Genomic DNA, 27,491 nt, shown 5'->3' on the forward strand with positions numbered 1-27,491 from the left:
TGGATTAAGGAAAACAAAGGAAGTATAAATAAGGCAAAGGGAAGCAAATATCAAGAGAGGAAGATTAGGATCAAGCGGCTACAACAATATTACTTGTAGGTATTGATTTGCATGTGTGATTTCCTTTCTAGATTTGGCATGCATGGCATATGCATGTGTGTATTTGTTTCTCCTTCTATCATTGGCCTGGGTTTTTCCAGGTGTGACAATGATTTTCAGACTTGCCTTGTCATTTCTGTATAACCATGGTGTTATGGGTTCTCTTTTATTTGGTTAAGCTGGATTGTCGAATGGTTTCAAAACTGAGTGAGGTGGTCTCTGTTATAGCTCCAAATCTCACTCTTATGGTTTGTGATGCTGTACTCATGGCCTAGGGCAACCCCTCCTTCCAGACCTGGTCCTAAAATTTAAAAAACAGTGTTTTATCCCTTGTACGCAACATTTCCCTGAGTTAAACGCGTGTATACGCGGGTCTGTGTATATCCAACCCGCGTGTATGTACTAAAACACTTAAAAAAATATAAAACTCCTTATTTTCGGGCGGAGATTGCGGGTTTTACCTGCTGATCACCTGTTAGTGCCCGTGGCCCAACTGTTCCCAACCAACTCCTAACTAAAAAACTACTTTGGAGATGGTATAAAAAGACCTCAAAGGGAAGGCCTAAGGGAGGAGAGAAGAGAGAGAAAGGTTAAATTATGCTGAGATTTTCCCTTGACCAGGTCTGAAGTCCCTTGTGCCTTCTGCACTTCCCCCATTTTGTATAGGAAACCTTTGTTTCCTTGTGTGTTGATGTTCATCCACCATTTATGACATCATGGAGAGAGTCATGGAAGGAGTTTGTTAGAGGCTTGAGGCTGGAACGGATCCGGAAGGAAGCTTTGCTTGGAGCCTGCTGAAGGTGACTCAGGTGAAAATATTCCTTTTTATGTACTTTATTTGTCTATAATAAAAGAAACACATGTCTTGGTTCCCGAAATGAATCTTCTTTATGTTAATGATATTCATGTTTAGAATTCATATGTAAATGGTTGTTTGGATTTCATAACTAACTACCTTTATTTATAACATGAAGATGGTTTGTTTATAAGTTTTTGTCCATGTACTGTTGTGTTCTTTGAATTGGTTGTTTTGCAGGACAAAAGAGAAGAAGGGAACTCCAAGAAGGGTTTGGACCCTAAGGGCCTTCTCAAACATAGGACCGAAGGTACGTACCCCTATCATAGAATTTGCTTATAATAGCTTAATGGCTGTATGAATGCATGTTTCTTTGAATAGATAACTTTTAGTCTGCTAGGGTTTCACCCAAAAAGCCCTAGGGGAGCATTTCCCTCTATCAAAATTGGTGACTCCACTGGGGACAACACTCTTGTTGTTCCTAGTTTGGGTGTTTTTCAAGCCAATCAGGGCTCAGCTGCCTTGTCTGCTTGCTGTTACTGTCTGGTCTATTTTTGAACTTTAAGTTTTGCCAGTTTCTTCAGTCTTTTTTTTTATTTTTCTTGAAGCTTTTCATATACACTGTTTTTCTTAGATACAAAGGCGTATATACGCTTGTTTCTTTGAGTGAACCCACGTATATGCAGGTTTCCTTAGATACAGTTGCGTATACACGCAATCTGTACTTCGGTACAGTCGCGTATATATTGCAATTTTCAAGATTTATAAATCTTTTTAGTCTCTAAAGGCTTGTCTGGTGGTTCGAGTCAGTCTGAAATAGTCATTTTCCAGTATCAGTTATTTGTTTTACAGCGAGCATCTTGTTCCGAATTCTCTCTGATTATAAGGAGTATTGGTCTTGTTTTTTGTTGATTGCAAGCGTCATCGGTTTTTGCTAAAGCACGCAAGATTTCTTGCTGGGAATCTTGGCTGCTCTGTTTCATCAGGGTAGGAAGATTGATTCAATCTTTGTGTTAATCTTGCTTTTGGTGACTTTTTGTTTGCTTGACAAAATCGCTTTTTGTGACCATCTACTTCTTTGTTTCATGAAAGTTGTTGTTTGACACTTTCTTGGAATTTCTCTTTTTGATCTTTTTGGTTTCCATTGCCAAAGCTTTCATTGCTACTTTTGATTGTTAAGAGCGATTTCAAACACATTTATTTTTGTTGAGTTTTCATCCATTGAGTGGTGTCGATTCGCAAAAGTGTTTAATTGCCTATTCTTCAATCACAAGTTTCAGTGTTGTTGAGAACATCTTTTGAAAAGACTTTTTTGTTTGCTTCTTTGAAGAAAATCTTTTGAAAATCTTAGTTTTGCTTTCTTGAACTTGCTTTTCATTTGGTTTCCTTTTGGTGAGTGAAAGTGCTTTATGTTTGTCTTAAAACTTGTTTTTAGTGTTTAGACGAAATGAATGGTAACATCTCATATTCCATCTAGGCATCTTAAGTGGCAAGATAAAGTTTGATAAGCAAGCAACTTTCATTTTTGTTTTGTGAGTAGTTTTAAATCTTGCATCCACATATAGTTGTTGCATTAGGATAGATTTGCATCCCCTTTTTTTTAGGCATACATAGCTTTGTTAGCTTTTGTGAGTGTGAAGTGTGAATTAATGAAAAGAAAAAGATTTGTTTTATTAGAAGTACCTCTGAACCCTATAGAAATTGCTCTTCATCGAAAAACGAAAAAGTGCATCTGCATGTAGTTAAGTTTTTATTAATTTCTTTTGTGTCAAAAAAAAAAAACACCACTAGTTTCACTTCCGTTACCTTGTGACTTAAAGAACAGCCTAATAAAATCAAGCGCTAACTAAAATTCACTAGAACTTTTTGTTTTAGTCAGTTACACCAACAAGTTTAGGATTTTAGGGCCTTGGATTAGGCGAGTGGAGAGTTAACTCTCCAAGGCCATATAAACGTCAAACATAGGAGTCTGAATAACGAGAGAAAATACAATAGCGTTAGGAAGACCAGGAAAGCTCCAGATCTGGGAGTTAAGCACGAGGGTCTGTGAAGACAGGGAAGAGAGATACCCCCTCTCCTACTTGTCCGAACTTACCTCACGACTGTTCCGCCTGGCTTCTGCGATGAGTTGGTATCCATAGTTGCTGCTCCTAGGGAACTACACAGGTGGCTGCGGAGGGGAATCCCGTGGCACCTGAGGTTGACGTTGCATCACTCTCGACAGTACTACTGGAGGGCACCCTTGCGAAGCTTGGGGGCTTGCACCGGCGCAGGCTATTGTTAGGAGGTCAGCGTAACTTCCTCTGATACCTTCGCTGATAGGACTGGGCCCTCATCATCCCAGACTATCTTCGGAAGGCCCCTTATTTCACTTTCTCGTATTTTGGTGTCCGGTCTTAATCACCCGGAGCGGAAATACTTGGAAGTTGTTTGACTGGCTGTATCTTTAGGGACTTTATAGTGTGTGCTCTGTGCTCTTAGTTGGCCTAGCTTTCAATTTTTTGAGTCTTTAGTTAGATCATAACAAAAAATTCAAAGTGGCTAACCGATCTCCTAGACGGTCTCGAAGACTTCGTGGTCTTTCGCCACCAAGTTTAGAGCCTTCTCCTAGAAGGCGCAGAGGCAATACTATTGGTGGGTTCCGTCCCACGCCGCTTGACGCATCAGGGATTGATCCTCCTCTCGGGGGCATTAGCGGCCAAGCAAGGCCTGGCACTTCTGAACAAGAGAGGGACACTCCAGTCCTTTCTCGAGTTCTCTTTCAAGCGGAGAATAACATAGAGGTAGAAGAACTTTCAGAGTCGTTAGCGGCTCCAAATTCTCCACTACCATCTAGTCATCCAGACGTACTACAATACGTTGGGACTCCGACGCATAGACCGTCAAGTCCAGGTTACGCTACGCGCTTACCATCGATGACCACTACTGGAAGCATGGCTTCTACGAGTGCTACGACTATGCAAACCCCAACATCGGTGCAAGGGGGAGGAACCATTTCCATCCCCTCTGCTTCTTTGTTTGGATCTTTTGCTAGCACATCTTTAGTTGGGTCTACCTCCATTCCGTCCACGAGTGGAAATGCCCAAACCAATGCTTTTGGTACTGGATTCTTCCCATTTGGCACCCACTCATAGGGTATTCCATCGGTTCCGTTTAGTGCCGCTACGTCCATGATGGGCGGATCGGCTTCATTCCAGGGTTTTCCTTTTGGAAGTGGTCATATACCACATTCCAACCCGACGGTAGGATCCATGCCTTTTTCTTCTGTAGGACAAAGCAGCAATCCTTTCCAAGGTTGGAATAACCCTGGGGTTAGTAGCGCGGGAACTGGGAATCCGTTTATCGGCCAACAAGGGAATAGGCCGTATTCCACGGTTAGTTCGTTTCAAAGTATTCCTCCCCTTGCTTCGGCTTGGAATCTGTATCAGGGGTTATCAACTCCTTACAATCCTTTAGGAGGAAACTTTGCTGGTTATGGAGGCTATACGGACGGAGTTGGTCAAACTCCGAATTTTGCTAGATCACAAGGCTTGCCTTTTGGTTCAACCGGTTCTACTGGTTACTTCGGGCAACCTGGTGCCTCCCAAATTCCAGGACAATTTTTAGAACTTTGGGAGTTCTGCCCAGTCTGGGTGGAATCCCCAAGGTCCTCCTAGGCTTCCGTTTCTGGCAACATTGAACTTGCCAAATCTCACTAAGTTAACAAATGACCCAATCAAGTACAATCCGGCCTGGCCTCCGGTTCCAACCAAACTCCCTTCGGACATTCCAAAATTCGAAGGGAAGAGTGGTGAAGACCCAGGCGACCATGTAACCACATTCCATTTGTGGTGCTCATCTAACTCCCTTATCGATGACTCGATTAGGTTGAGACTCTTTCAGCGCACTTTGACTGGTAATGCGGCCAAATGGTATATAGAGTTGTCGGGGGGAAACTTTACATCTTTCGCTGACTTAGCCAATATTTTCTTAAATCACTTTCAGTTGCCTGTCCGTTATGATGCTGGAACTGAACTTCTGGCCACCTTTCGTCAAGATAAGGCAACTCACATTTCTGACCATATTAAGGAATGGAGATGGAGAAAGAGGCTCATTAAAGCCGAAATCCCTCCGGAGTACCGTCTCGAGTGGTTTTTGAAGTCTTTACAACCCGAGATCTCCAAGGATGTCTCCATGTCTGGGGTCTATTCTGAGGAGCAAGCCATTTTTAGGGCCCAGCAATTAGAATTGATCTACTCTCAGTCTGGGATCCTACAAAAGTACTTGCCAGATGCTCCTGGATCTAAGGTTGACGTAGCTAAGTCGAAGCCAGGTCCGCACGCGGATGGTATCGTTGGGTTAGTACACACAACTACCGTGAACTTGTTGAATCAATTGCAGCAGTTGTCCTTGCAAACTGCTTCCAACAACCAAGTCACATCGTCTAATCCCCCCGCTTCCCAAACTTCTTCAATTAATGCCGTCCAATCTGATAACCCCAAAGGAAATCAAAATTCCAATGGGAAAAAGAAAGGACGAGGTAAGAAAAAGAACCAGGATGGGAAGCTTGATGCAAATAAATCCGGCAACAACGCTGGTGGTGGTAGAAATGAGTCGAGAAAGAAAGTCAGGGTTCCATGCAAGTTGTGCAGTGGAGACCATCTAACTCATCTCTGCCCCAAGATTGAAGACGCTCAGCGCTTGTTAGGACAGCAAGGGACTTCTAGTTCTCAAGCTGTGTTAACCAACCAGTTTCCCCAAGGGCAGCAACTTCTTACTGGCGCAAGTTCAAACCCTGGAACCTCCACCGGGGGCAGCCAGGAAGGGGAAAAATCGTCAAATGTTTTCATGATGGGTTCTAACGTCCATGTGACTACTCGGTCACGTGATTATGGTGAAGCCAAAACTTCCAAGGACAAGACTGTTCCCGGAAGTACTGACCTTCATATTGAGCGACCCCCTGTCGAGACTATACCACGGATACCGAAAGGTTCTGCTAAACGCGCGACTATTAATCCTAATGCTAGGGCCGCCCAGAATTACTCCATTGTGGAGGATCTGGCCCAGAGCCCGTGCGCCATGTCCGCTTTAGAGGTTCTCCAGTCATGTCCGGCTCAGAGAAGTGCTTTACTCTCCGCGATTGGAGCAGTCGATCCAGCTAACTCTTTAGTGCTCACTTTTGACATGTTAAATGTCAAAAAGCGACTCCCTCATCATATGGCTTTCCAAATAAAGTCAACATACCGGAAAATCAATATTTTTCGCACCGTTATAGATGAAGGAGCTTCCACATGCGTCATGTCGATGTCATGCTGGAAGGCTATTGGATCGCCTTCGGCTGTTCCCTCACCCACCGTCTTGACTGCATTTGATGGTCATTCTCATAAGCCGCATGGAATTATCCCGGCCTTTCCTATATGTGTTGGAGGGAAGGTCGTCAATATCGAAGTTGAAGTCATAGATGCTAACCTAGACTATAATCTCCTATTAGGAAGGAACTGGGTATACGAGATGGATGCCGTCGTTTCGACTCTGTTTCGTGTCATTTGCTTTCCTCATGAGGGGAAAATCGTTAAGGTTGATCAATTGGACTATTGTCCAATCGATCCTCAAGCAAGCTCTGACTCTACTGTCCCTTTAGTGGATAACCCTCGCCCGCCGACTGAGAATTTAGGAGTAGGGATGTATTCCTCCTTGATGGGTACATTTGATCTTCCCTCTCCTTTCGCTAAAATCAATGCTATTTCATCATCTAAGGAGTCTCCTCGAGAAGAGTTCTTTCGAACTCGTTATTTTTCAGACCCTTGGACCTTGCCTTCACCTACGACCACATTAGTTGAAGAACAAGTGAATGGAATGGCATTCCCTATATCTGTAGCTGAGCTTAGATATCAGTCTATCGTAGACTCTGCAGACAACCACTCTACTCCTTTTTCCGAAGAGGAGTTAGATGGTCATGTGGCCCCGGCTTGGAGCCTCGATTCTACCTCTGCCTTGGACTGCTTAGATTCGGTTTTACCTTCTGAAGAAGCAATCCTTGAAGTAATGATGGGTATAGATCGACCTTGGGAAAACTTACACCATCGTTCATACTTTCTTCCTCCATTGCAGGAAGTAGAATCCAGATTCTCCGAGCTCCTCACTAGTGATGTTTGTACGGTGTCAAACCCTTTGGCTCCAGCACACATTCATGCCGAAGGTAATATGTCGGTAATTTCAAAAACGATACCTATAAACATCTCTAGGGACCCTAACATTATCGAGAATATCTTCATCGGAATTGAGTGTTCCCCTGAAGAAATTCAAATTTACACCGACCTATTTAAGGAATTTCGTGATGTATTTGCTTGGTCTTATGAGGAAATGCCTGGCATTGATCCTTCTATAGTTCAACATGAGATCAAGACATATGAAAACGTGAAATCGGTTCGTCAAAGGCTTCGGCCGGTTAACCCTAGGAAAGCAGCAGCTATCAAAGCTGAGGTTGAGAAGCTGCTAAGGGCGGGTTTCATATACCCTGTTCCTCTTACTGATTGGGTTTCTAATCCAGTCCCTATGGATAAAAAGCAAGGAACAATCCGAGTATGCATCAATTTTAGGGACCTAAACAAGGCTTGTCCGAAAGATAATTACCCCACGCCATTCATTGATCAGATTATCGACGAGTGTGCGGGTAATGAAATTTTTTCCTTCATGGATGGTTTTTCGGGTTATAATCAAATTTCTATCCGTCCTGAAGATCAACATAAGACAGCTTTTATATGTCCCTGGGGTACCTTTGCATATAGAAAGATGCCTTTTGGTCTTAAAAATGCTAGAGCCACTTTTCAGCGGGCCATGTCATATGCTTTCCATGACATCAAACATGTCATCGAGGCATACTTGGATGATCTCGCTGCTCGTTCTCGAAAGAGAACTGATCATCCTAGTCATCTTCGATTGGTTTTCGAGCAATGTCGTTTTTATAAAATCCGATTGAATCCCAACAAGTGCGTTTTCACGGTTACGTCCGGTCGGTTGTTAGGGTTCATCGTGTCCAATGAAGGGATTCGGGTTGATCCCTTCAAGGTAGAGGCAATAGTTCAGTTGTCTCCCCCGTCCTCAATCGGACAACTTCAAAATCTTCAAGGGAAGGCTAATTTCTTAAGACGGTTTATAGCAAACTATGCCGAGATCACTAAAGGGTTCATGCGTTTGCTATGGAAAGGAGTTCCATTTGTGTGGGACGACTTTGCGCAGCGGTCGTTTGATGCTTTGAAAAAGGCATTAGTCTCTGCCCCGCTTTTGAGTCCACCGGATTATGGTAGAGACTTCCTTTTATATCTCGCTGCAGCAGAATCAACCATTGGTATGGTTCTCGTTCAGGAGGATGATGCTCTCGTCGAGCACGTGATTTATTATTTGAGCCGAGGCTTAATAGGTCCTGAACTTCGCTATTCTCCGGTTGAGAAGTTGGCCTTGGCAGCTGTCCACGCTATCCAGAGGCTCCGTCATTATATCCTGCTACGCAAAACTTTTGTCTTAGCGGCGGTCAATCCATTTCAATTTGTCCTCAGTAGGCGAGTGATTGGGGGCAAATATAATAGATGGATAGTCATTTTGCAAGAATTCGATCTCGAGTTCTTGTCTGCCAAGTTTAAGAAATCCATGGTTTTCGCGGAGCTAATTTCTGAGCTTCCTTGTGGAGAGGATACTGTTTATGAGGAAAGTTTTCCCGACGAACATTTATTCCTCATCTCTTCACTCGACCCTTGGTATGGAGATATCATTGTCTATCTCCAGACTTCGAAGTTTCCCTCTACTTTCTCCAAGGATGAACGTCGAAAATTACGTCACCTGGCTAAAAACTATGTTATCATTGGTGACACATTATACCGTCGAGGGGTCGATTCAATCCTTCGGCGCTGTTTAACCTTAGAGGAAGCAGAGTCAGTGCTCAATGACTGCCACAGTGGAGCTTGTGGCGGTCATCTATCAGGGCTTGCTACAGCCCAGCGCATCTTACGTGCCGGCTATTTTTGGCCTTCACTCTTTAAAGACTGTGTGGAAGCGGTCAAACGCTGTCACCCATGTCAAATTTTTACTCGGAAGATGCGCGCGCATCCAGCTCCTCTTTTTCCCGTTGTCACCGTCGGTCCCTTTATGAAGTGGGGTATTGATTTTACAACTTGTAATCCGCCTTCAGCGGCGAATCACAAGTACATTATCGTGGCTGTAGACTACTTTACGAAGTGGGCTGAAGCCATGCCTACTTATAAGAACAATAGTGACACGACAACTTTGTTTCTTTTCAATCAGGTTATCTCAAGATTCGGTATCCCAAGAGAGATTGTCACTGACCATGGCAGTCATTTCCAGAACCAACTAATGTCCGAATTAGCTCTTAAATTAGGTTTCCGCCAGGAGCATTCGTCCCCTTATTATCCTCAGGCCAATGGATAGGTCGAGGCAGTCAATAAAACTCTTAAGACGATACTCCAACAGACAATCGATAAAAATCGGTCCAACTGGCACATTATGTTGTATTCGGTTCTTTGGGCATACCGAACCTCCGTCAAAACGGCTACTGGTTTTACTCCTTTTCAGTTGGTTTATGGGATGGAATCTATCTTTCCGGTTGAATGTGAAATTCCATCTCTTAAGTTAGCTGTTGAGCTCCTTCCTGAGACTTCGAGTCTCGAAGAGCGCCTAGTTCACTTGGAACATCTCGATGAGCAGCGTCGAGATGCCGCCACGATGAATGAGGCCCATAAGAAAAGGGTTAAAACGCAGTATGATAAGTCTGTCCGTCCTCGAGTCTTTTCTGAAGGTGACCTTGTCCTGGTCTATGACCAAGATAAAGACACCTTGGTGGCAGGGAAATTTAAGCCTATGTGGTATGGTCTTTTCATTATTAAACGAGTTTTAGAAAAAGGGTTGTATGAGTTAGTCGATTTTGAGGGAAACAAGCTGGCGGAGCCCCGAAACGGGCTCTACCTAAAGAAGTACTTTGCTTAGTTTTCGCCAGGCAATGGCTTCTTTGTATTTTATGTATATTTGTACATATATCGTCGAGAGTTTTCTGATATCAGCACTTTTTGGTCTGCTGTGACAGGTGTTGATGGATGATTTGGTCTATTTTGGGTTCGCCGATGGTGCTAGTCAGCACACTCGGAATCTCGCTTCCGTAGCTTGGGTACTCTATTATCCAACTGGTCAATTGATGGCATCAAGAGGCGTGTGCATCGGTCCTGCTTCAAACAATATGGCCGAGTATACTGCTGTTATCAATTTATTATCCGAGGCAATCTCTCATGGGATCGACTCGTTGGTAGTATATCTTGATTCTGAATTGATAGTGTCTCAATTAAATAACATTTATCGGGTAAGGGATCCATCTTTATATCGCCAGTATTTAAGGGTGAGGTTGTTGCAAAGATCATTTACTTATATTAATTACTTGCACATTCCAAGATCTCATAATTGGTTAGCTGATTCTATCGCTAATCAGGCATTAGACTGGCACATCAATCATTCATCATAATAAGATCAAGCATCAAAAAGTCAAACTGTATATATATATATATATATATATATATATATATATATATATATATATATATATATATATATATATATATATATATATATATATATATATATATATATATATATATATATATATCATAAAGCATCTCGAGTGTACATATGTGTGTCCAAAAATATACAAAATTGGGACTCAAATGCCCATAATCATGTTTGGCATATCTAATGCCTCGGCTTAGGATGAGCGTCTAAGTATGTAACTATAGCATTGGCCACATGCCGAAAAATGTGAACCCAGTCACGTGGCATCCCAACCACATGACGCTGCATATCCTCAGGAAGGTCCTCTATGACGGCCATCGGTACTCGGCAGCTCAGTCTCGCCAAGTGTCGCTGGACGTTGTTTAGAGTCTGTTCTGTATCAGCAGCCGCCTCTTCGGCTCCTCGGCCGCGCCGTCCATGCCGCGGGAATCCATCTGGTCGTACCGGCCCAATGTCTGGAACATGATCATCATATCAGTCATTTGAATCTCATCAAAAATATTTTTCAAAATTCATCATTATATTTGAAAAATCCAAAAAAATCATAAAATCAAAAAATTCTTACCAATCTCGCCCCATGCTGTGTTCGGTGGTAACGCTAGATCAGGATCTCCTCGGAAATCCAGCCCAGCATAGGGGTAGTCATCCACGGCGATGATCTGCTGATCCCACCAGGTGAAGAAATCATCGTCGAAGGCAGTCCTTGGGACCTCCCCACCCCCCAGACGTTTCATCAGATCAGCCCACCGGCCCATGCGTGGATCGCGTGGGGTGCTGATGGAAACTGCTACCCTGGGGCGGAGTGCGGGAACCTTCTCGAAAAAGAAAGTGCACAAGATAGTCCCGTATCCAAAGTTCTTGGTCTGTCCCCTCCTGATAGAAGTGAGCTAGCTCTTCATGTTGGCCAGAAGAGGAGTACACTAGTCGAACACAGTAGTGAGACAGTCAACTGCCACGCTCATGTTTTGTCGTGACACCTGATGCAGAGAGGATGATCCGTTCACTCGGGCTATGGTGAACAGGATTATCCTAAGTGATAAAATCACCACATGTGTGATGGAAATCTGGCTCCCAACCTTCTTGGGATGTCCCGGGCAGTATATCTGTACATAGTCCTCTATCGTGAGGCTATTCCGTGTCCTGCCCCGGGACTGTACTACCTCTCCCCTTCGGGAAAGGCCTGTGATAAAATAGATATCCTCCACTTCTACTCAGAGCGGCATCTGATCGATCATAAAGGCTTCCTCATCAACATCCCAATAATCAATGAGCATCTCAAGCAAACGCGTGTTCGCTTTCATATTTGGCAATTTGAAAAATTTAAGCAAACCGCATCCCCGGAGTGCATCTAATGCTTCTGGACTGTTCATAACTTCATTGTCTACCGCTGCGTGTTCTCTTTCACGCCACGTGACAGGCATCCTGAGAAAAAATCGATTTTAAACTGTTAGTTTTTGTTTAAAAATGATTCGCGGCGTATACGCGGGTCCCTGTGCACACAGTCGCGTATAGGGCCCGCGTGTACGCGGGTTCAATATTACCAACCCGCGTATACGCCGCGAGCAAATTTTTGACAAAATTTCAACGGTGAAACATCAATCAAAAATCTTAAAACCTGTCACAATCAATTGCAAGCTAAGTATAAGAGTTACCTAGAGGTATTCGACGAATTTGAACGGTTGAATCTGGCTGTAGGAAGTTTGCTCCTTTTGCTCCAAATCCTTTGCTCTCAAACTCAAATGGTAAAAATGGTGAGTCCAAAATGCTTTTTATAAGTTTTGAAAATGCAAAATTTTTTCAAAATTTTATTTTGTTTGGCCTCATGTCACTTTTAACTTGGGAGCTTGGAATGTCGAGAATGGTTTGTTTTTCAGGGCATTTTGGACGTTTTTTCAGTTTTGAGACAGTTCCATGACTGCTGACCCGTCATGGCAGGTATCGTGTTCTCACTGGCATATAGGTTAGGGACACCATTTTTTCCGTTGCATTATGCATACTAGCCTCCATTTAACCGATATATTTTCCATAGGGTCGATCCCATCGTGTTATGGTTCGTAAGCCATCTTCACTCGCCGATTTTTTAAATCATGACACGATGGTAGAGCCATCCTTTACATGGGCATCCTAGTTAGCACCTCACTGACATTTGTTGCCCATGCTGCTCCGATTTGAGTAGGCTCGGGAGTCCTCTGTAGTCCCGCCATGACTTATGCGTTGAAGACTCATTCCTCTTAGCTTCTCCGCTTTGTTCTGGCCATATACCCTAGAGGCTCCTTTGTGTTGAGTTGTACTACTGCATTGCATGTTGACCACTTGCACCTTTTGGCCTAGAGCCGGCTTCACTTGGACTCGTGTTTAAGCCAACTTTTGACCATGACGTCTGCAAAATCAACCTTGCATACCTTTGACTTCTGCAGCTTGACACACCTTGACCCGTGGAAGGAACATACCTTTGAGTGTCACTGACCAGTTTTCACCTCCCTGCATTGAGCATAGGAACGTTCCTTTCCCAGGAACTAGATCATCTGTTTCACCGACACTCGTTCTTTCCACTATACCATAGCATTCTTTTATTCTTTTTCCAGCTTAACAGAAAAAGACAAAAAAATTAAATATTCCAAAAAGAGCGGGAACGGGACAGTATTTCATTTATTGTTGGCAGCTAGAGTCAGTCATGTCGCCCTTGAACAAAGCACTCAAAACAAAGTCTCCTCCGTATGGGTGGGATTTAGTTTGACTTAGGTACGCCATAACCTTGTTATTGAGTCAGTTCTCCCCCGATTGGTTATCTCTTCCAATCATATGGAGGGTTCGTTCGTGCCTCCTGCATGACGGACTTATACAGAGTCATCATATGCTGCCATATAGTCACATTGAGTCGTGCTTTTGTTCAAGGGAAGTTAGCCTGAGTCAGCCTTTCTGCGGTGTCTCTTGACTCATTTTTCAATCGACCATCCCTGGTTGTCAGTGTCATGTCTATCATCACATCAGTTATATTGGTCCTTTACTCATGCCAGTTTGAGAAGGTCCCCATTGACTTCTTGCTGGCGGGTCTTGTCCTTATCGACGACGACATCTTGCTCTAAGGACAGGCCTAGAGCCGCACCCTGGCCCTATTTTCATTATTGATAGGTCACCTTGTGCTCAGCATCAATCAGTATCATGGGTCTTTGACTGAGTGGTTTCCCTTGTGTTCGACGTCAGCTTACATTATCACACATTGGGATTCGTGCAGTACCTTGGTTTCCATTTGACCCTATTGGTGGATACCTCGCCTCTGTGTCAGCTTTCATTATTGGTTGGTTCAGAGGGTTTCTGCCGTGCGCTAGCCACATCTTGTGTACGCCGAAAACGTACTTCGGTTGGGTTACTACATCTTTTTCGTCCGATTCCTTCCACATTATTGGCCTACGGGTTACACTCGCGCTAGATTGATGAAGGATGCCTTAATGCCTTCCTTCTAGCGGATCTTTCCCTATCGACTCCGACTCATTACTCTGGGGCAAAGATCTAGAGTCCATTTGGCAGTACCTTGGGGTTTGCAGTCATTAGTGGCAGATCCTTCGCTATCGACAGTGGGAAACCATCATTGTCTCCTGATCGATAGATTCTTACAGGTGTTCGACTCCAGCTCATCTATTCACACTTGTTAGATTGTACTGGGTACCTTGACGCTCATTATCATTATCGGTGAGTAGTCTCGCGTTTGTTAACGGTATACATCAATGACCGGTAATCAAACAATTTCTCACATGGTCGACTTCAGATCATTTATTCCCATGGTGTAGAAATGTACCACGGCGGTCGGTGAAGACCTCAGGTTGTATCAGCATTCATTGGTTCACTTGACAGTTGCTCCTGTTGCTGCTAGTTGATACCACTCCACTCTATATGTTGCAGTCATTCATGGCGACATTCTATATGCTGGCACCTGAGTTTGCAGTGTAGTACCATCCTATTCCATCATGTTCAGTTGGTACCTTTTGGGATCAGTCTTTGATATCAGTGATCTGTTGCATCTTTCAGCATCATTAACAGTCTTATATGTGATATTCAGAGATGTACTTGTTCATCATGATCAGATGATCCATTATGTATCTTTTAGTCATTTATACTTGTATACTTAGTGGATCCGCTTGTACTTGATATGCGGACATGCTTTACTTTTTCTAAGCATGGGTATGCCCGCCTCAGATAGTGTTTCTTTCTGATCTCCTTTGGTGGCTTGGCACGCTGAATTCTGGTGAAGTCCTCCTCGGTTTTTGACAGACTTCCTTTCCATGTACTCGCATAATATATTTCGGCCATCATGTACCCCTTCTAACCTCATATATTAGGGGGCATCTGTTATAACTCCAAATCTCACTCTTATGGTTTGTGATGTTGTACTCATGGCCTAGGGCAACCCCTCCTTCCAGAGCTGGTCCTAAAATTTAAAAAACAGTGTTTTATCCCTTGTACGTGACATTGCCCTGAGTTAAACACGTGTATACGCGGGTCTGTGTATATCCAACCCGCGTGTATGTACTAAAACACTTAAAAAAATATAAAACTCCTTATTTTCGGGCGAAGATCGCGGGTTTTACCTGCTGATCACCTGTTAGTGCCCGTGGCCCAACTGTTCCCAACCAACTCCTAACTAAAAAACTACTTTGGAGATGGTATAAAAAGACCTCAAAGGGAAGGCCTAAGGGAAGAGAGAAGAGAGAGAAAGGTTATTATGCTGAGATTTTTCCCTTGACCAGGTCTGAAGTCCCTTGTGCCTTCTGCACTTCCCCCATTTTGTATAGGAAACCTTTGTTTCCTTGTGTGTTGATGTTCATCCACCATTTATGACATCATGGAGAGAGTCATGGAAGGAGTTTGTTAGAGGCTTGAGGCTGGAACGGATCCGGAAGGAAGCTTTGCTTGGAGCCTGCTGAAGGTGACTCAGGTGAAAATATTCCTTTTTATGTACTTTATTTGTCTATAATAAAAGAAACACATGTCTTGGTTCCCGAAATGAATCTTCTTTATGTTAATGATATTCATGTTTAGAATTCATATGTAAATGGTTGTTTGGATTTCATAACTAACTACCTTTCTTTATAACATGAAGATGGTTTCTTTATAAGTTTTTGTCCATGTACTACTGTGTTCTTTGAATTGGTTGTTTTGCAGGACAAAAGAGAAGAAGGGAACTCCAAGAAGGGTTTGGACCCTAAGGGCCTTCTCAAACGTAGGACCGAAGGTACGTACCCCTATCATAGAATTTGCTTATAATAGCTTAATGGCTGTATGAATGCATGTTTCTTTGAATAGATAACTTTCAGTCTGCTAGGGTTTCACCCAAAAATCCCTAGGGGAGCATTTCCCTCTATCAGTCTCTAAAGAAGAACACGAGGCCTAGGAATCCCTAGACCGGAGAAGATGTGATTGTGTTAAATCCATATTTTGTGTACCTCAATGGGCCTAGGAATCCTAGACCGGTGAATGGCTGGATATATGGTAATTCCCACAACCGAAATGCATTACTGTGATGCAATCCGAATTGTTTCATATCCCTTTTCATTTCCACTATAATACAAACTTTAGAGGGATCCAAATTCCCTTGACAACACCCAAACTCTTCCTTTGTTCCTTAGTCCGAACTCCTTCTGCTCTTCTCATCCGAATTTTTCTCTCTCACCTAAATCACAAATATGTTTGAATTCTAAACTATGTATGATGCGAAGTGCCTATTGGTGAGCCCTAGTATTGCAGCAATAATGTTGCAACTCCTGGAACTCCCTTCTTTAATTTTATCAACCCGGTAGTTCGTAACAAACTTGGAAGCGACAGTGCTGTATGCACAAGTACTAGATCTTGCCGCAACTGTCACTTGGTCAATTGGCACAAGTCCGCTAGGAGCTTAAGCCAACTTCTATGAGCTCTGAGAAGAAGCTTTTTAACTAATGGATGAAAGCTAACTCAAAGAAGGCTAATCTACTTGCAGAAAGAAACTGGAAAGCTGAAGGGAAACGTAAACCCTAATCTTACCAGCTAGCCCTACTGATGTAAGAAAGAGGATGCAAGCTACTGAAAGAGATGCCATTGACTTCTAGGAAGGTAAAATGCATGTGTCTAAGCTACTTCTATAGTAACATCTGAAAAAAAACATCTTTTTGTATTTTTGAATAAGTTGTTAGAATTATCATGCATGTGCTTTTAACTGGTTTTGACTGTGCAGAGGTGGATTGGCGAGAGAAAATTCTTGGAGGAGATCGGGAAGGTTCAGAGAGGGCCTAAGGGGTCCCTAACACCCTTCCAGAGAGTTTCACAAAGTTTGGCTATCAAGAAACCTCATTCGTGAGCTTCTACAGGAAGTCTGCAGGGGTTCTACAGGATGTTCTGGAATTTCTACAAGATGTTCTGTAATTTTCTACATGATGTTCCGAAAAGTGGATTTTGGAGGGTTGATGGAGGAAAAATGGTGGGAAAGTGGAAATGGAGGTTGGATAATGATGTTAAGGGGTTTAGGACCTGGCGCATGAGGCTAAGGAGCGATTGGATTTGGTTCAAGGATGGAGGAAGCGATGATGCACAAGAATGTAGAAATTAGGGCAAGGTGGGAAAGGTATGGCAACTGAAGGGTAGGAATCATGGATTAAGGGTTGGAGTAGATTATCTGATGGAGGAAAGGTAGATAGAGAGGTGATACAAGTGATCTGCACACAATTTTCTAAAACTGACCAAACAAAGACTATGCAAACCCAAGATCTAGCTATCTTGACCTAATTTGACCTAAATAACAGCGAGGAAAATGAACAGCAATTTATTTGCAACGAAATAATGTGAAATTCTATGCAAACTAAGCAATCAAGACTCTGAACATGTAACCAACTTCTGCAAATAAAAATCGAACACTAATGATTGCATGGCAAAGTAAAGACTGTGTTTTTGTTGGCAGCAAGGTCACCTTGATCCCAGCTCCTGATCCCACTGAGAGAGAGGTGAAATCAGAGGTGCTTGATGGCCTTTTTCTGAAGCTCTTCCCTGTTAATAACCTATCAACTCAATCTGAACATAAAAAGCCTTTTTAATCATCAAAAGCAATCTAAATAACAAAGCAAGATTTAAATCTAAATAGTAGATTTTATTCTAAGAATGCAGCAAAGACACATGAAAGTAAACAAAAGAGGTACTTGGCACTTGAGATGGGCCCAACCCCAAGAGCTACAGCCTCCTAAGAGAGATTTAGAGCTGGTGCAAAGCTGGATTCATCTTTATTGAGCAAGAAAAGAAGAGTTACATCAAAAACTGTCCACAAGGGAAAGCTTGAAAATGTGCTGAAATGCAAAGCTAATCTATTAACTAAAATCGAACTACAAACTAGCTAACTTCTGCCTACAAAGTGACTAACTGAAATGAGGCCCTAAGCCCTCTTATTTATACAAATTGAGGACCCCAACAGCGCTCCTAAATTTTAGGAACCTGGCTACCAAAACTTGTAGTTAACAGCACTTTTACTAGCACTTACTCGGCTGCCCTTGTGATAATTGATTTGGTGGCCCTTGAACTCCGAGTTGATGGTGGATAATTTGAGGTAAGGGCCCATAAATGAAGGGGACACCTTCCTACAAATCCTCTCCCTTGTTCTCCCACGAATTTGGCTGCCAAGTGCTCATTAAAACCTTTGATTTTGTCTCCAAATTGACCAAAAAGACTACACAAAGCACACATTAGACTTGTTGGCATAATGACTAACCCAATTCACTCTATTAGCATAAATATAATCAAAAGCATGCAATAAACTAATGAGAATGGTGGATTAAGTCGAATTAGGAGGTCGAATGAGCCCATATAATTATGCATTTTTGGGGCTCATCATCACCCCCCTACTGAAAGTGTTGCTCATCCTCTGAGCAACTAATCTATCTCCTCATCTTTGATGGCCCTGGTGGCCTCCCTATCATGCCAAGCTTCTAAAGTGATGTCCTCTTCTCGGTCATGAAACCATGCTTTTCTCTCTGCTTCTTCCCACTGCCTGTGCTCCTTTTCCTTGAGAATTCTCAGCTTCTTGTAAAACTGTCTCAGCATCCTGTAGAGAGGTCTTTGTGTCCAACATTTTCATTCTTTCTCTCCAGGTGGATGCGGCCTTCCTCGTTCATAGGTGATGGATGCCTTTGGGGGAGACCTCTCCTTTTGTGTAGCTGGGGTGTCTACCATTGTAATTGGCTCTTTTGACTGAGGCTGGGGTCTGCCAGTCTTAATCCTCACACTCCTTCTTGCCTTAAAATATAGTGGAAGCTCCCTCTTTCGCTTTTCCTTCTGCTTGGGGGATGTGTTTAGGGTGGCCAGCACAGCTACTACCTCCCTAGCTAAAATCTCGACCTATTTCTCCTTCTGCTTCCCTTTCCCCAAACTTCCTGTAGAAAGTCCTGTAGTGGTCATTTTCTGGCTTCCTGTAGAAGCAGTTTTCTGGCTTCCTGTAGAAACAGTCTGCTGGATTCCTGTAGAACCAGTTTTCCCTGATTTGGCTTGCTTGGCTGGGGGTGCCTTCTCTTTGACTTGTGCTATGGTTGCCTTGGGTGTGCCTTTACTTGTTTGGACTTTTTCAATCCTCTCTGCCCGGGTTTGCAACCGCTTCTCCCTTGGCGTTTGTGCTTTTACTCCACTCACAGCTTTGGCCTCAGCAGCTTGTCCTTTTTCTTGCTTTTCCTCTTGCCTTTCCTATGGCTTTTCCTGTGATGGTCTACCCTGGGTTTTCTTACCCTTAGCTTCCTTACCCTTAGTTTTCTTCTCTGCCTCAATATGCTCCTTCTCCTCACTGCTGGATGAAGTGAGTTCTTCGGCCAGAGTCTAGATATCATCATCCTTGGACATATTGTGGAAAATCTCCCAGGAGAGAGGGATAGTATAAGTATGGAGGGCATCTTCTACGAGGAGCTTGATAAACCCATGATGAGCCAGCTGGTCTGGTGTCCCCTCCTTCCGTTTTGTGCACACTCAATTAATGACTGTAGGAGGAAGTATGGGATGCTCAATTTTTGTTCTGAGGGCAAATCCATCTTATGCCTGAGCTCGGTTAACAAGCGGAAGTGATAACCATACACAATACTAAACCGCCCCTCACAGGTAATATATTTCATAATTTGAAGGTTGACCTCACTCCAAAATGGCTGAAGGCTGGCTCTCCAGACCCCATTCTTATCCTCTGAAAACTGTTCTTCTGGTAGGAAGAATTCCTTTTTGGCCTTCTGGCCCAATTTCCTTTCCTCTTTATCCCAGGGTATCCCCAATGGCAACTCCGTGACCCGACTAATGAGTTGTGGAGTGAGTTTTAAGGTCAATCCTCTGAAATTTACAGTTGCCAATGTTTTTGATTTGGGCTGCAGGGACCTTAGGAACTCCTCTGTTATTTCCTCATCGTGACCTTGAATTCTATCACAGAAGGTCATCCACTTTGCATGGGTAAAAAGGTCTACCACCTCAGGAGTTTCTCTCAACTTCTTGGAATCTGAGGATTCCTTTCTGATAAACCCTCCTGGCATGGTGAAAATACCCTATTTTCGGCTTGAGCTCTGGTTAGAATGGAAATCCTGATATGGTTTTCCTCCTTGACTCTTAGGACAAGGTTTCTCCGTTGTTTGTATCTCCCCTTTCACCAATTCTCTGGTTATAATACTGCTGCCGTCCAAAACTCAACTTGTCAAAAGGAATTAAGCTCTCACAGACAGAGTGCATAGCTAATTTTAACACCAACCATATAGCAGTCACAAAAATTTTATATGTGCACAGGTGAGCCTTACAGCGATTTAGCGTTATAATGGGGAGAGTTTGTTAACAGGAACCATGGAGGTGAATATGACGCAGCACCATTTAAAAGAAATTTTGTGTATCATATAAGCAAACCACCATTCTTGACCCACAGGCAGACTGGTTTTAATTTTCCCCACTTCAAACAAGCTAGTTCACCACCTTTCGAAATATCATGCATGGGAATGGTGTTTTTGAGCCTCCCTCTCTTCAATCTCCAAATTTGATGAAGAAAAACTCAGGCTTTTCTGCTCTAGAAGGCTTTGCTGTACTTTCTTGTAGAACGTATTCCTGTAGAATGCCCCTGCGCCTCTGAGTGAGCCCGATACGCTAGAGAATTGTGAACCAGGCCGCAAAGCTCAATGGAGGACGACGGGTTAATCATTTTGTGGAAGTAGAGCATGCATACTTCAGTTGAAAATGTTGCAAGTGCAAGTTAACAGCAGTTTGTGAGTTTCAGCTGAGCGTTCGTTAATTACTACGTGATTTGTGGTGAGGTGGCAAAAATTTGCGCTGGTTTTATTCGAACTACAGTGATGTTATGAACTGCATGTTCTCTTCTATCTGTTAATCATTTGATGTTCTGTGCGTTGGAGTTCAACAAGTCTACCACTACCTGTGTTTTTCAAATTTCACGTGAACGACTATGCACGTATGCTGCGTGATTTTTTCCTGGATGAGTACAATTGAATCTGGCTAGCTTCCTGGCTAAATCCCACCATCTCATTTGTTCATGCAGTGCTTAGATTAGATTCATGCAATAGAGGAATGAGTTTTAGTCACATACCTGGAAGTCGAATGTGGTTGCCGTGAGGTGCTGTGGCCTTTCATTCGCTGCATGCATTGGTTTCTGTGGTTGCATGAGGGCTTGGTGGCTGATTCATGGCTATTTTTTTCTTGTGTAGGTATCCTCTCGCCGGATCCATGCTGTAGGAGCTGGCTTCACGTTTAGATCTGCACCCTCAAGCTGCTGCTGCTGAATTTTCACAAGACCGAAACTTGTTTTCGCTATTGCTCCCGAACGATAGATCGGATTGATCTGAAACTTGCTGAGCATGTTCCTATCATCATGATGCATCTCCCATAGCAAAATTGCGAGTAATGGATGCACAGATTTCGAGAAAAACAGAAAATGGTTGAAGATTACAGAGATCTATTTCTCAGAAACCGTGCGTCGGAATCAGCCGAAACTACTTGGGTAGGTTACTATCACCCATATGCATCTCCCCATGAAACAGGTTTTGAAATGGATGCACGGATATGGAGAAAATGCACAAATGGCTGAAGGTGATGGAGGCTGATTTCTTGGAAACTGTGCACCCGAATTGGCTGAAACTACTCGGGCATGTTTCCAACATCCCTGTACAATTCCCCGTAAAACAGTTTTTCAAATGGATGCATGGTTTTCAAGCTAGGGAAAAAACAAATTTCAGCACTAGGTAGTTTTGCTTCAAGGCATTTTGCAGTTTTGTTGCATGGTAAGAAAAATGAGCTCGGGCTATAATGCAGACTTGGAATTCATTGATGCAGAGTCTAGATGGAGCTTGGACAGGTAGAGCATGCGAGACTTCGTTGCTTGACTTGTCACTTAAGAATTCTTGCTGTCAATCTGAGGCAAACAGGGTTTCTTGTATGACTGTGCAGGAACACATAACCAGGTGGGTGCAATGGAGGTGGAAAGAGATGGAACAGGGCGCCACATGGTGTTGGATTGCATAAAGGTGTGGCTGTAGGCCTAACAAACTGATCCCAACCATCAGATTCCCTTTCAAAATTGAATTTGGCTCGTCCGAAGGTTCTACAGGATGTTTCCTGTAGAAATTCAAAACTTCTTGTAGAAACGCCTAGAACTTCCTGTAGAAAGCCCAAAACTTCCTGTAGAAAGCCTAATCTTGACCTAAATGTGACCAAATCCTAGGAGAGGTGAGTGGCCATGGAGGGAGTGTCTGAAGGGATGTCCTGGAGCCTGGTACGGACTTCTTTCCTTGTTTTGCGCGCCCCTCTTTTCCTGCAAAGTATTCACTGCAACCTGCAATTTTTCATAGAGATTATTCCTGCTTTCTTTTTTCTTTTCTTTTTTTCTTTTTTTTTTCTCTTTTTTTTTTTTTTTGAAAACAACTACGGCGCCTCATGGAGGTTTTCACCCTAATTGCCTGCCCTGGGTGCCTCCAAGGGAGGTTTTCACCCAGGGATCTTATTCTCTTTTTATTTCCCTTTCTTTCGAACCCATTGACCGCCTCATGGAGGTTTTCAATCAATGAGCCAATCTAAGGTGCCTCCGAGGAGGTTTTCACCTTAGATTTTTCCTCTTATTTCCATTTTTTTCATTTTTTTTTCTTTTTTTCTTTTTTCTCTTTTTTCTACCCTACCCTACTTGAAAAACAAAATTCTTTTCAAGTATAAGAATACTTCCAATGGAGCCATGTGCACATCGAGATTAGAGACAAGATGATGTGGAGGCTTGAAATGCATGCTTTGACAGCTATCCAGATTTCAGAGACCAAATGATTTGACTTTGAAGGGATCAAACATAGCTGAAGAAGAGAGTACTGCTGCAACTTAGTGACCGTCTGGAACCATGTCTCAATATAGCTTTGATATCCTTGGTCCTTTTGCTGATCTGGATCATTCTCCATATCTTCTTCTATCATGACCTTCACATCTTCCTCTTTGTGCTGATTTTTCTCTTGACTACATGGAGGGTTTGATGGTAACCATGAGGGAGCCTTCTTGATTTCTACTTCTGATGTTTTCTCTTCATCAAGTGCAGCCCATGGTTCTTTGATCTTTTCTTTTGAATCTTCTTTTGCCTTTGGTCCTTCAATGTTGTCAATATAATCTCTGCTTTGCAACACTCTTCCTGAGCTATGGTGAAGATCATTAAGCTCAAGAGGAGTCATTTGGACATGTTGTGCCTCAACTTTGCAATTGGGTTGAGCTATTCCAATGTGCGGGTTTGGAGATGGTGGTACGGGTAGTTGAGTGGGAGTGTATATTTGAGATGGATGTGGATGGGGTTGTGGTTGGGCAAGCATTTGGGTTGCCCTGGTGGAACAGGAGGCGATGGTTGTGGATGAGCAGGTGGTGGAGGAAAAGAAGCAGGAGGAGTGTTGTATTGGGGCCTCCACCCCTGATGAGGTGCATTCCACTGAGGTTGTGGCTGAGCATAAGAGTGAAATGAATGAGTAGCTGGTTGGGCATAATATGGATCTGTGAAGGAACAAGGAGGAGGTGTGAACCAGGAAGGGTGAGCAGGGGGACCCCAAGAAGGTATGGAAGTGGTTTGATAGGGGTCATAATAGGTCTGGGATGTACCTTGCATTCCCTGCTGGTAGGGTATGGGTCCATGTGGCCTCCTTTGGTTCATATAATAGAGTGATTCAGTGGCTCCTTTGGCTCTCTGGTATGCAGCTTTAAGTCCAGGCAAGGAAGGGCACTGATTCGTAGGATGGTATTCTTCACAGACGAAACACACTTCTAGAGAGTGCATTGGACATTCATTCCTAGGATTCTTTCTAGTGCACCTAGGATGAAAAATGGCCAAAGCCCTCTTGGATTCTTCTTGCTTCTTTTGGATCCGCAAGGTATCCAGTTGCATGGCAAGAAACTGCCTTACCTCGCTCTTGAAATCTTCCATCTGATTTGCAAATTCATTTTTGGATAAGGTATTGCTCCCAACATTTTTGCTTGTAGCCATTTGCTCCAGAGGAATGTTTTCTTCTTCTTCTTCCCTTGAGGTTCTTCAAATATGTCTTGCTGTCCACCTAAGGGTTCTTTACTCACAGCCATCGAAGAAGAGAGAAGGTTGGCCGTGTGAAGCAGTGGGCGTGTTGTGCAATCATTTTTCTAACTTATCTCTACTCCTACCAGGCATGAAATCAAATCTTTTTGGTTGATTTTTGCTTTTTCTGCTTGTACCTACAAAACTAAAATAGATTGAACTACAACTAACTATCTTGCTGAAATGAAAATGCGGAATTGAAATGAAAGCAGGAAAGGACTAATCTATTTTGCTCAAATGAAATTGTAGGAATGAAATGCTAGTCTACGCTTGCAGAATTGAAATGCTAATCCACGCTTGCAGAAATGAAATTGTGAAATTGAAATGCTAATCTATGAAAGCGGGAAATGCTAATCTACTTTTGCATAAACGAAATTGCATAATGGAAATGAAATAAACTACTTAGCAGAAGATTGTAGTGGAAAATAAAAGAAAAGCAGCAATCACCAATACTTTGACGCTTCCCCGGCAACAGTGCCAAAAAGAGGTGGTGAGCCCCAGTATTGCAACAATAATGCTGCAACTCCTGGAACTCCCTTCTTTAATTTTATCAACCTGGTAGTTCGTAACAAACTTGGAAGCGACAGTGTTGTATGCACAAGTACTAGCTCTTGCTGCAACTGTCACTTGGTCAGCTGGCACAAGTCCGCTAGGAGCTTAAGCCAACTTCTATGAGCTCTGAGAAGAAGCTTTTTAACTGATGGACAAAAGCTAACTCAAAGAAGGCTAATCTACTTGCAGAAAGAAACTGGAAAGCTGAAGGGAAACGTAAACCCTAGCAAACCCTAATTTTACCAGCTAGCCCTACTGATGCAAGAAAGAGGATGCAAGCTACTAAAAGAGATGCCATTGACTTCTAGGAAGGTAAAATGCATGTGTCTAAGCTACTTCTACAGTAACATCTGAAAAGAAACATCTTTTTGTATTTTTGAATAATTTGTTAGAATTATCATGCATGTGCTTTTAACTGGTTTTGACTGCGCAGAGGTGGATTGGCGAGAGGAAATGCTTGGAGGAGGTCGGGAAGGTTCAGAGAGGGCCTAAGGGGTTCCTAACACCCTTCCAGAGAGTTTCACAGAATTTGGCTATCAAGAAACCTCATTCGTGAGCTTCTACAAGAAGTCTGCCGAGGTTCTATAGGATGTTCTGGAATTTCTACAGGATGTTCTGTAATTTTCTACAAGATGTTCCGAAAAGTGGATTTTGGAGGGTTGATGGAGGAAAAATGGTGGGAAAGTGGAAATGGAGGTTGGATAATGATGTTAAGGGGTTTAGGACCTGGCGCATGAGGCTAAGGAGCGATTAGATTTGGTTCAAGGAAGGAGGAAGCGATGATGCACAAGAATGTAGAAATTAGGGCAAGGTGGGAAAAGTATGGAAAATGAAGGGTAGGAATCATGGATTAAGGGTTGGAGCAGATTATCTGATGGAGGAAAGGTAGATAGAGAGGTAATACAGGTGATCTGCACACAATTTTCTAAAACTGACCAAACAAAGACTATGCAAACCCAAGATCTAGCTATCTTGACCTAATTTGACCTAAATAACAGCAAGGAAAATGAACAACAATTTATTTGCAACGAAATAATGTGAAATGCTATGCAAACTAAGCAATCAAGACTCTGAACATGTAACCAACTTCTGCAAATAAAAATCGAACACTAATGATTGCATGGCGAAGCAAAGACTGTGTTTTTGTTGGCAGCAAGGTCACCTTGATCCCAACTCCTGATCCCACTGAGGGAGAGGTGAAATCAGAGGTGCTTGATGGCCTTTTTCTGAAGCTTTTCCCTGTTAATAACCTATCAACTCAATCTGAACATAAAAATCCTTTTTAATCATCAAAAGCAATCTAAATAACAAAGCAAGATTTAAATCTAAATAGCAGATTTTATTCTAAGAATGCAGCAAAGCCACATGAAAGTAAACAAAGGAGGTACTGGGCACTTGAGATGGGCCCAACCCTAAGAGCTACAGCCTCCTAAGAGAGATTTAGAGCTGGTGCAAAGCTGGATTCATCTTTATTGAGCAAGAAAAGAAGAGTTACATCAAAAACTGTCCACAAGGGAAAGCTTGAAAATGTGCTGAAATGCAAAGCTAATCTATTGACTAAAATCGAACTACAAGCTAGCTAACTTCTGCCTACAAAGTGACTAACTGAAATGAGGCCCTAAGCCCTCTTATTTATACAAATTGAGGACCCCATCAGCCCTCCTAAACTTTAGGAACTCGACTGCCAAAACTTGTAGTTAACAACACTTTTACTAGCACTTGCTCGGCTGCCCTTGTGATAATTGATTTGGTGGCCCTTGAACTCCGAGCTGATGGTGGAGAATTCAAGGTAAGGGCCCATAAATGAAGGGGACACCTTCCTACAAATCCTCTCCCTTGTTCTCCCACGAATTTGGCTGCCAAGTGCTCATTAAAACCTTCGATTTTGTCTCCAAATTGACCAAAAAGACTACACAAAGCACACATTAGACTTGTTGGCATAATGACTAACCCAATTCACTCTATTAGCATAAATATAAACAAAAACATGCAATAAACTAATGAGAATGGTGGATTAAGTCGAATTAGGAGGTCGAATGAGCCCATATAATTATCCATTTTTGGAGCTCATCACCTATACACCTATATATAGTTGTTTTCCCATCAATATAATCCAACCTGTCATTTCGAATAGATGTGTCTCTTTATAATGTGATCTGACATGAGTTTCTTATGCATCTTAAGGACGACATGAAGAGAAGAACTAGTGCTTGTCATTAGAGGGCTTCTAGACACCTTTTATTGACTCATATACATCTGACACATTCTCAAGTAGAGATCTTCATACATAACGTTAATTATTTTGACTTTAATGACAAATACTAAGGCTCTCAATGGGAGCCATCTAAATAAAATCTCTTGCTCATGAAACCCATGAAGCAAGCATCAAAAAAATAATTTTATTTTCTTATTTTAATCATTTACAAAAATCTTAATTAATTGTTATTATGAAGACTGAACCTAGTTACACTTTTCAGCACTCCCTCTTAACTAGGAAGGTATTCATAATGGTACTTGGTCATTCTCAATCTAAAGAATTTCTCATAAGAAGAATTGGATTGGTAACCCATCTTTATAGCATCATATCAATCAGCATTGTCACATAGCAAGGCCTTGACTAGCTCTATCCGCATGATTAGAGAACAATGCTGGAGAGACCAATGATTCATAGACACAATAATCATTGTCTCTCAAGGTACATACTCCACTCGGGTCTTCACTGAGTATGACCTTCTGTGGAATATTCTTATCTTGGATCACTGGTCATCAAAGAATATCGGTCCACAACTACACTTATCTTGGATTCCATATCTCATAATCAAAGAGTATTAGATGCCAGATGATTACCCAATACTCCATTCAGTCTTCCCAGGTGAATACCAGAATGATGTATCTATCTCTACCTCTCAATTAGAGAGGACATATCAATTCCAATAAAGG

The sequence above is a fragment of the Pinus tabuliformis genome, chromosome 3_1 (genome assembly GCF_031772625.1).
Source record: "Pinus tabuliformis cultivar Carrire ecotype Pingquan chromosome 3_1, CPIR1, whole genome shotgun sequence".
Taxonomy (NCBI): domain Eukaryota; kingdom Viridiplantae; phylum Streptophyta; class Pinopsida; order Pinales; family Pinaceae; genus Pinus; species Pinus tabuliformis.